This window comes from Somniosus microcephalus, unplaced genomic scaffold (genome assembly GCF_052327205.1).
Source record: "Somniosus microcephalus isolate GS21.2 unplaced genomic scaffold, FLI_Smic_1.0 unresolved_chr1, whole genome shotgun sequence".
In the NCBI taxonomy this organism is placed as follows: domain Eukaryota; kingdom Metazoa; phylum Chordata; class Chondrichthyes; order Squaliformes; family Somniosidae; genus Somniosus; species Somniosus microcephalus.
In genome coordinates this window covers 7,703,537-7,712,415 of record NW_028225179.1, presented here as the reverse complement: position 1 = coordinate 7,712,415, position 8,879 = coordinate 7,703,537, and the positions used below count along the sequence as shown (strand labels likewise).

The following is an 8,879-nucleotide window of genomic DNA, read 5'->3' as shown; positions in this document are numbered from 1 at the left end:
GTGCCAACGCACAAGTCGCTAGGCTACGGACCCTCCACAATGATCTCTGCCACCCGGGGGTCACCAGGTTCTTCCACTTTATTGAAGCTCGCAACCTGCCTTACTCCATCGAGGAGGTCAGGACCATGACCAGGAACTGCCAGGTCTGCGCCGAATGCAAACTGCATTTTTATAGGCCAGACAGGGCACACCTGATTAAAGCCACCCGCCCCTTCGAACATCTCAGCGTCGATTTCAAGGGGCCCCTTCCCTCCTCTGACCGCAACACGTACTTCCTCAATATTATTGACGAGTACTCCCGTTTCCCCTTCGCCATCCCCTGCCCGGACATGACCAGCGCCACAGTCATCAGGTGCCTCCACGACCTGTTCGCCATATTTGGCTTCCCCAATTACATCCACAGCGACAGGGGCTCGTCGTTCATGAGCGACGAGCTGCGCCAGTACCTGCTCGAGAAGGGCATAGCCACAAGCAGGACTACCAGTTACAACCCCCGGGGTAACGGACAGGTAGAGAGGGAGAACGCAACGGCGTGGAAGACCGCCATGCTCGCCCTAAAATCCAAGGGCCTCCCAATCTCCCGCTGGCAAGATGTCCTCCCCGATGCGCTCCACTCCATACGATCACTGCTCTGTACTGCCACAAACGCCACCCCTCACGAGAAGATGTTCGTCTTCCCCAGGAAATCCACCTCGGGGACATCACTACCACCATGGCTGACGTCTCCGGGTCCCGTCCTGCTCAGGAAACACGTGAGGAGCCATAAGATGGACTCCCTGGTCGAAAAGGTTCACCTCCTCCACGCCAACCCACAGTAGGCCTACGTGGCGTATCCTGACTGGCGGGAGGACACAGTCTCAATTCGAGACCTCGCACCCTCAGGTACCACCCGAAACACCATCGATCACCATCCACTACCTCCACCCACCACCACTACCCACGACGCACCACCGGGGTGTCTACCACGAACTGACGACATGCCGGTGCCATCCCTACCCCGAGAGGACGACACGCCAGTGCTCCGTCCCATGCGAGAAGCGGCCGCGGGCAAAGAACCGCCGCAACCGGCACCACGAAGATCATTACGGCAGACAAGACCCCCGGAGAGACTTTCGTATACGAACTTTTGAAACACTTCACCCCGCTGGACTCTTTTTTTAAACGAGGGGTGAATGTGGTAAACCACTGTTAACCTGTACATGCCTGTGTGGTAAACCACTGTTAACCCTGTACAAGTCCAGGCATGTCTCAGCCCCTGGCTCCACCCCTAAGCCCGGGTATAAAGGTGACTCACCATCCTTCCCCCGGGAGCTCTTAGGATGGATTCACTAGCAGAGGCATGCTCTAGTTCTTAGTCAATAAAAGCCTACTTCAAGTCCATCTCGTAGCCTTTGGTATTGTTGATAGCGCATCAGAGGTACTGGCGGTTTTAGCAGGCTTAAAAGTGGATAAATCCCCAGGCCCGGACGAGATGTATCCCAGGCTGCTGTGTGAGGCAAAAGAGGAGATTGCAGGGGCTCTAACACAAATTTTCAGAACCTCTCTGGCCACAGGGGATGTGCCGGAGGACTGGAGAACAGCTAATGTAGTACCATTATTCAAGAAGGGTAGTAGGGATAAACCAGTGAACTACAGGCCAGTGAGCCTAACATCAGTGGTAGGGAAATTATTGGAAAAAATTCTGAGGGACAAAATTAGTCTCCACTTGGAGAGGCAAGGATTAATCAGGGATAGTCAGCATAGCTTTGTCAAGGGAAGGTCATGTCTGACTAATTTGATTGAATTTTTTGAGGGGGTGACTTGGTGTGTGGATGAGGGTAGTGCAGTGGATGTGGTATACATGGATTTCAGTAAGGCTTTCGATAAAGTCCCACATAGGAGACTGGTCAAGAAGGTAAGTGCCCATGGAATCCAGGGTGCCTTGGCACATTGGATACAAAACTGGCTTAGTGGCAGAAGGCAGAGGGTGATGGTTGAAGGTTGTTTTTGTGACTGGAAGCCTGTGTCCAGTGGGGTACCGCAGGGATCGGTGCTGGGTCCCTTGCTGTTTGTGGTCTACATTAATGATTTGGATGTGAATGTGAAAGGTATGATCAGTAAGTTCGCAGATGACACGAAAATTGGTGGGGTGGTAAATAGCGAGGAGGGTAGCCTCAGTCTGCAGGACGATATAGACGGGTTGGTCAGATTGGCGGAACAGTGGCAAATGGAATTTAACCCTGAAAAGTGTGAGGTGATGCACTTTGGAGGGACTAACAAGGCAAGAGAATACACAATGAATGTTAAGACGCTAGGTAAGGCGGAGGGTCAGAGGGACCTTGGTGTGCATGTACACAGATCCCTGAAGGCAGCAGAACAGGTGGATAAGGTGGTTAAAAAGGCATATGGGATACTTGCCTTAATTAGCCGAGGCATAGAATATAAGAGCAGGGAGGTTATGATGGAGCTGTACAAAACGCTAGTTAGGCCACAGCTGGAATACTGTGTGCAGTTCTGGTCGCCACACTATAGGAGGGATGTGATTGCATTGGAGAGGGTGCAGAGGAGATTCACCAGGATGTTACCTGGGCTGGAGAGCGTCAGCTATGAAGAGAGACTGGACAGGCTGGGTTTGTTTTCCTTGGAGCAGAGAAGGCTGAGGGGGGACCTGATTGAGGTGTACAAAATTATGAGGGGCATAGATAGGGTAGATAGAAAGGAGCTTTTTCCCTTAGTAGAGGGGTCAATAACAAGGGGGCATAGATTCAAGGTAAGGGGTAGGAGGTTTAGAGGGGATTTGAGGAAGAACTTTTTCACCCAGAGGGTGGTTGGAATCTGGAACTCACTGTCTGAAAGGGTGGTGGAGGCAGAAACCCTCGCAACATTCAAGAAGCATTTGGATGAGCACTTGAAATGCCAGAGCATACAAGGCTACGGACCAAATGCTGGAAAATGGGATTAGATTAGACAGGGCTTGATGGCCGGCACGGACGCGATGGGCCGAAGGGCCTCTTTCCGTGCTGTATAACTCTATGACTCTATGACTACAGTTCATTCTATGACACCCACAAGTTGTGTACTCAAACGGAGCAAGCTTGGGGTTTGATGTGGTAGAAGGCGAACGAGATGAGAATGGAAATAATCTCGAGTAAGAAAAGGCCCAAAAATTAGAGAGTCTGGAACAGAACATCAATTCGTCTTCTCTTATCATGGAGAAATCAAATATTTGACACACTGTGTGTTTGAAACAAAACTTATTTATTCACTGAAATAACAGCAGAAAATGCTGGAAATACTCAGCAGGCCAGGCAGCATCCGTGGAGAGAGAAACAGAGTTAACGTTTCAGGTCTGGGACCCTTCATCAGAACTGGAAAAAGCTGGAGATGTAACAGATATTACTAAGGTAAGAGGCAGGAAAGTTATCCTGGGTGGATCTGAAACACCAAGGGTGGAAGTTCAGTTGGAATCCACGTGGAATAAGTTGGAACCGGAGACAGTTGCTGAGGAAAGAGATGTGGCTGTGAAACCGAGTCTTGGAAAATGTTGCAAATGGGGATGGCAAAATCATACAGCATGAAAAATGGGAATAAGGGTTAAAGTCTGAAATTGCTGAACTCAATGTTGAGTCCAGAAGGCTGTAAAGAGCCTAATCGAAAGATGAGGTGCTGTTCCTCGAGCTTTATTTATTCACTATTTAAACAGAATATTAATCTCCAGCGCAGATACAGGAGTTATTAAGATCAGCAGAAACAAACCATGACTACTAGAATGAACATGGTTCAGTCCTCAATCTGATCACAGTAAATCATGTTCCATTCACTAATCTGGTCTTTTACCCAGCATTCCCCGCGGTGGACCACGTGCCGCACCCAGTCTACAAGAGCCCAGCGCGCAGGCGCGGGAGGGACCGGTATATTGAGCATGCGCAGTGCGTTACTGGAGTGGAGAGGGGCTGAAGCTGGGAGGGCGATGGTGTAGCGGGTAAGAATCGCGACGGAGGGAGTAATGGACCGGTAGGTGGGTGGGGAGGCTTCATAAACAACTCGTGCAGGAGGCAAGCCCCGAATAATAACCTGAAGATCCCGTGTTTGCAGTTGCGGGGATTTCTTCCCCTTACACGCCCAGGTTAACGGCAGCCATCTTTGTAAAGGAGGGCGGAAAGTTTCAGTGCGACGTCACCCTATGCCTGAGACAAAGAGCCTTGTGTCCAATGCGGGGAATAAAGGCCCACAGCCTCCCCTGGCCCCGGGCCCTGAACAAGGGACTGGAGAAACTCGCTGCCCTGCGGATCAGACAATCAGCCGGCACTAGTCCTGCCACTCGGGCTCCCCGATTGGTTGGAGGCCCCGCCGCCGGCTTGCTCCTCCAGCCCCGCCCACTGGGTGCCGATAGTCCCGCCCCTCGGGATCCCCGATTGGTTGGAGGACACGCCGCCGGCTCGCTCCTCCAGCCCCGCCCACTGCGTGCCGCAAGCCCCGCCACTCGGGCTCCCCGATTGGTTGGAGGACCCGCCGCCCGCTCGCTCCTCCAGCCCCGCCCACTGGGTGCCGCTAGTCCCGCCCCTCGGGCTCCCCGATTGGTTGGAGGACACGCCGCCGGCTCGCTCCTCCAGCCCCGCCCTGCTCGCTCCCTATTGGTCGGAAGCTCCCATCAATCAGGCCGCGGGCCCGTGTGACGTGTCCCCGAGGAGATCACGTGCACCGTCCAACTGCTGCCGCTCAGTCCGGGTCCTCGCGGACTCTGAGGTTTTTTCTATTTCTCTCCCGATCCACCCCGCGCGATTCTCCACCCAATCGGAGCGGAGAAAACTCACTTCGCGTCACCGATCATGACTCTGGAACCGACACCAAGGCCATTCCCCGGAATGACCCCGCGCCGACTCCATGCGGCAGGATCCGAGTGCGCAGGTGCAGCTCCGAGTGGGGGAGGGGGGTTGGTGTCCTCTGGGCATGCGCGGTTGTTGCCCTTGGTGACCGGGAGGGGTCGCTGTGCCGGACTCGGCCCAAACCGCCGCTCCATGTGCGCATGCGCGGACTCTCGGCTGTCAATCAACCAACCGCCAGAAGAGGTCGCTGGTGAGACCAGTGAAGAAAGAAAGACTTGTATTTCTATAGCGCCTTTCACCACCACCGGACGTCCCAAAGTACTTTACAGCCAATGAAGTACTTTTGCAGTGTAGTCACTGTTGTAATGTAGGAAATGCGGCAGTCAATTAGCGCACAGCAAGCTCCCACAAACAGCAATGTGATAATGACCAGATAATCTATCATTTTTTTATGTTGATTGAGGGATAAACATTGGCTCGGACACTGGGGATAATTCCCCTGCTCTTTCCCACATTGCAACAGTGACTACTTCATTGTAGTACTTCATTGGCTGCAAAGCACTTTAGGATATCTGGTGGCACTATATAAATGCAAGTCTTTCTTTCCTGAAATAGTGCCATGGGATCTTTTACATCCACCTGAGAGAGCAAACAGGGCCTCAATTTAACATCTCATCCGAAAGACGGGACCTCCAACAGTGCCGCACTCCCTCAGCACTGCACTGGAGTGCCAGCCTGGATTTTTGTGCTCAAGTCTCTGGAGTGGGACTTGAACCCAAAGAAACGAGGGAGTGATTGCTGAAGGGAAGAATGTTGGGTCGTCCTGCGCATGCGCACCTCCCTGGCGGCTGAGGCGAAACACCGACTTGCCCCCACCTGAGCCGCTCACGCGTACTAGATGTTGCAGCTCCGCATGCACGCCCGATGTTCCAACCGCGGGGTTTTGCGTGCTGAGCATGCGTGTTGCGGACCGATCGGGACGGGTGATTGTAGAGCAGGAGGGAGAGCGCGGGGCCATGAGCACATGCGCGGGACTCAGAGTCAACAGAGTGCTTTCTGGAGTGCGGGGGCTTGTGGGTATTACAGCCGCCATTACTGCTGATCCTTTCAACCAACCTGTGCAGCAGCTGGGGCCTGAAAATCAGCTTCACTGACACTAGGTTCGGAAAGGGGAAAATTAAACAACAGTTTGCCTCTGATCCTTTTCTGATCTCAATTTACAGGGTTATAGAAGTGGAGCAGTTACAGGCGGGAAGCTCAGACCAAACATCACGTCAAGATCTGACAGAGTCGCTGGATTCATCAGGACCTGAATTTCATCGGCCTTTGCACATGGAAGGAGAGAGCCGGGATCGCAACGCAGACAAACCGCACACGTGTTCAGTGTGTGGACGCGGATTCAGCCGATCGCCTGACCTGGTGAGACACGTGCACCGTCACACCGGGGAGAAACCGGGTAAAGGTGGGGACGGCGGGAAGGTCTTCAGTTCCCCGTCTGCATTGGAAGTTCAACGGTGCAGTCACACGAGGGACAGTCTGTTCACCTGCTCCGTGTGTGGAAAGGGATTTGTTTGTTCATCCCACCTGCAAACACACCAGGAAGTTCACACTGGGGAGAGACCATTTCAGTGTCCTGACTGTGGGAAGAGCTTTAAAAGCCCCGGGGAACTAAAGCAACACCAACTTCTCCACACTGATGAGAGACCATTTCAATGTTCTGACTGTGGGAAGAGCTTTAAAAGCGCTCAGTATCTGAAGGGACACCAGCTTGTTCACACTGATGAGAGACCATTTCAATGTCCTGACTGTGGGAAGAGCTTTAAAAGCCCCGGGGAACTAAAGCAACACCAACTTGTCCACACTGATGAGAGACCATTTCAATGTTCTGACTGTGGGAAGGGCTTTAAAAGCGCTCAGTATCTGAAGGGACACTGGCTCCTACACATTGGGGAGAGGCCGTTCACCTGCTGTGTGTGTGGGAAGGGATTCGCTCTTTCATCCAACCTGCTGGTACATCAGCGAGTTCACACTGGGGAGAGGCGGTTCACCTGCTCCGTGTGTGGGAAGGAATTCACTCAGTTATCCAGCCTGCTGATACATCAGCGAGTTCACACTGGGGAGAGGCCGTTCACCTGCTCCGTGTGTGGGAAGGGATTCACTCAGTCATCCAACCTGCTGACACATCAGCGAGTTCACACTGGGGAGAGACCCTTTAAATGTTCTGACTGTGGGAAGAGCTTTAAAAGCTCCGGGGAGCTGAAGGGACACCAACACCAACACACTGGGGAGAGGCCGTTCACCTGCTCCGTGTGTGGGAAGGGATTCACTCAGTCATCCAAACTGCTGACACATCAGCGAGTTCACACTGACGAGAGGCCCTTTAAATGTTCTGACTGTGGGAAGAGCTTTAAAAGCTCCGGGGAGCTGAAGGGACACCAGCGAGTTCACACTGGGGAGAGACTCTTTCAATGTTCTGAGTGTGGGAAGAGTTTTAAAAGCTCCTGGGAGCTCAAGAGACACCAACACCTACACACTGGGGAGAGGCCGTTCACCTGCTCCGTGTGTGGGAAGGGATTCACTCAGTCATCCAACCTGCTGGTACATCAGCGAGTTCACACTGGGGAGAGGCCGTTCACCTGCTCCGTGTGTGGGAAGGGATTCACTCAGTCATCCAACCTGCTGACACACCAGCGATTTCACACTGATCATAGAATCTAACAGTACAGAAGGAGGTGATTCGGCCCATCGTGTCTGTACCCATCGTGTCTTTGAAAGAGCTGTCCAATTTAGTCCCAAACCCCAGCTTTATCCCCAGAACTCTGCAAATTAGTCCTCTTCAAGGACTCGTCCAATTACTGTTTGAAAGTTCCTGTGGAACCTGATTCCAGCATCCTTTCAGATGGTGCGTTCCAGATCTGAACAACCCTCTGTATGAAAACAATTCTCCTCATTTCACCTCTAGTTCTTTTAGTAACTATTTTAAATCTGTGACCTTTGGTTACCGACCCACTTGCCAGAGTGAACAGTTTCTCTCTACTTGCTCGATCAAAACCCCTCATCATTTTGAACACCTCTATTAGGTCTCCTCTTAACCTTCTCTGCTCTAAGGGGAACAATCCCAGCTTCTCCAGTCTCTCCACATAACTGAAGTCCCTCATCCCTGGTACCATCCTGGTCAACCTCCTCTGCACCCTCTCCAAGGCCTTGACATCCTTCCTAAAGTGTGGTGCCCAGAACTGTACACAAGACTCCAGCTGAGGCCAAAACCCTGCAGCTGTACAAAACCCTGGTTAGACCACACCTGGAGTACTGTGAGCAGTTCTGGGCATCACACCTTAGGAAGGATATATTGGCCTTGCAGGGAGTGCAGCGTAGGTTTACCAGAATGATACCCAGACTTCAAGGGTTAAGTTACGAGGGATTACACAAATTAGGGTTGTATTCCCTGGATTTTAGAAAGTTAAGGGGTCATCTGTTCGAAGTTTTCAGGATATTAAGGGGAACAGATAGGGTAGATAGAGAGAAACTATTTCCGCTGGTTGGGGATTCTAGGACTGGGGGCATAGTCTAAAAATTAGAGCCAGACCTTTCAGCAGTGAAATTAGGAAACATTTCTACACACAAAGGGTGGTAGAAGTTTGGAACTCTCTTCCGCAAACAGCAATTGATGCGAGATCAATTGTTAATTTTAAATCTGAGATTGATAGGTTTTTGTTAACCAAAGGTATTAAGGGATATGGGCCAAAGGCGGGTGTATGGAGTTAGGTCGCAGATCAGCCATGATCTCGTTGAATGGCGGAACAGGCTCGAGGGGCTGAATGGCCTCCTCCTGTCTTATGTTCCTAACTAGTGATTTGTAAAGGTTTAGTGTAACTTCCTTGTTTTTGTATTCAATGGTGTGGAGATGCCGGAGTTGGACTGGGGTGGACAAATGTAAGAAGTCACACAACACCAGGTTATAGTCCAACAGTTTTATTTGAAATCACAAGCTTTCGGAGCGCTGCTCCTTCGTCAGGTGAAGTGGAGAGATGCATAAAGACACTGCTTATATAGTCAGAGAATAATGCCAGATGA

The 8,879-nt window shown here is 51.7% G+C and overlaps 1 pseudogene across 1 annotated transcript in view; it reads left to right on the top strand.

The window, feature by feature from the left end:
• The first annotated feature begins 1,297 nt into the window (after positions 1–1,297).
• Positions 1,298–8,879, top strand: part of LOC147093378 (uncharacterized) — a 150,161-nt pseudogene continuing 142,579 nt past the window's right edge. Inside the window, exons 1-2 of the transcript XR_015074671.1 lie at positions 1,298–3,383; positions 6,029–7,498. The product of XR_015074671.1 is annotated as an uncharacterized LOC147093378 (transcript). The remainder of the gene's footprint in view (positions 3,384–6,028; positions 7,499–8,879) is intronic.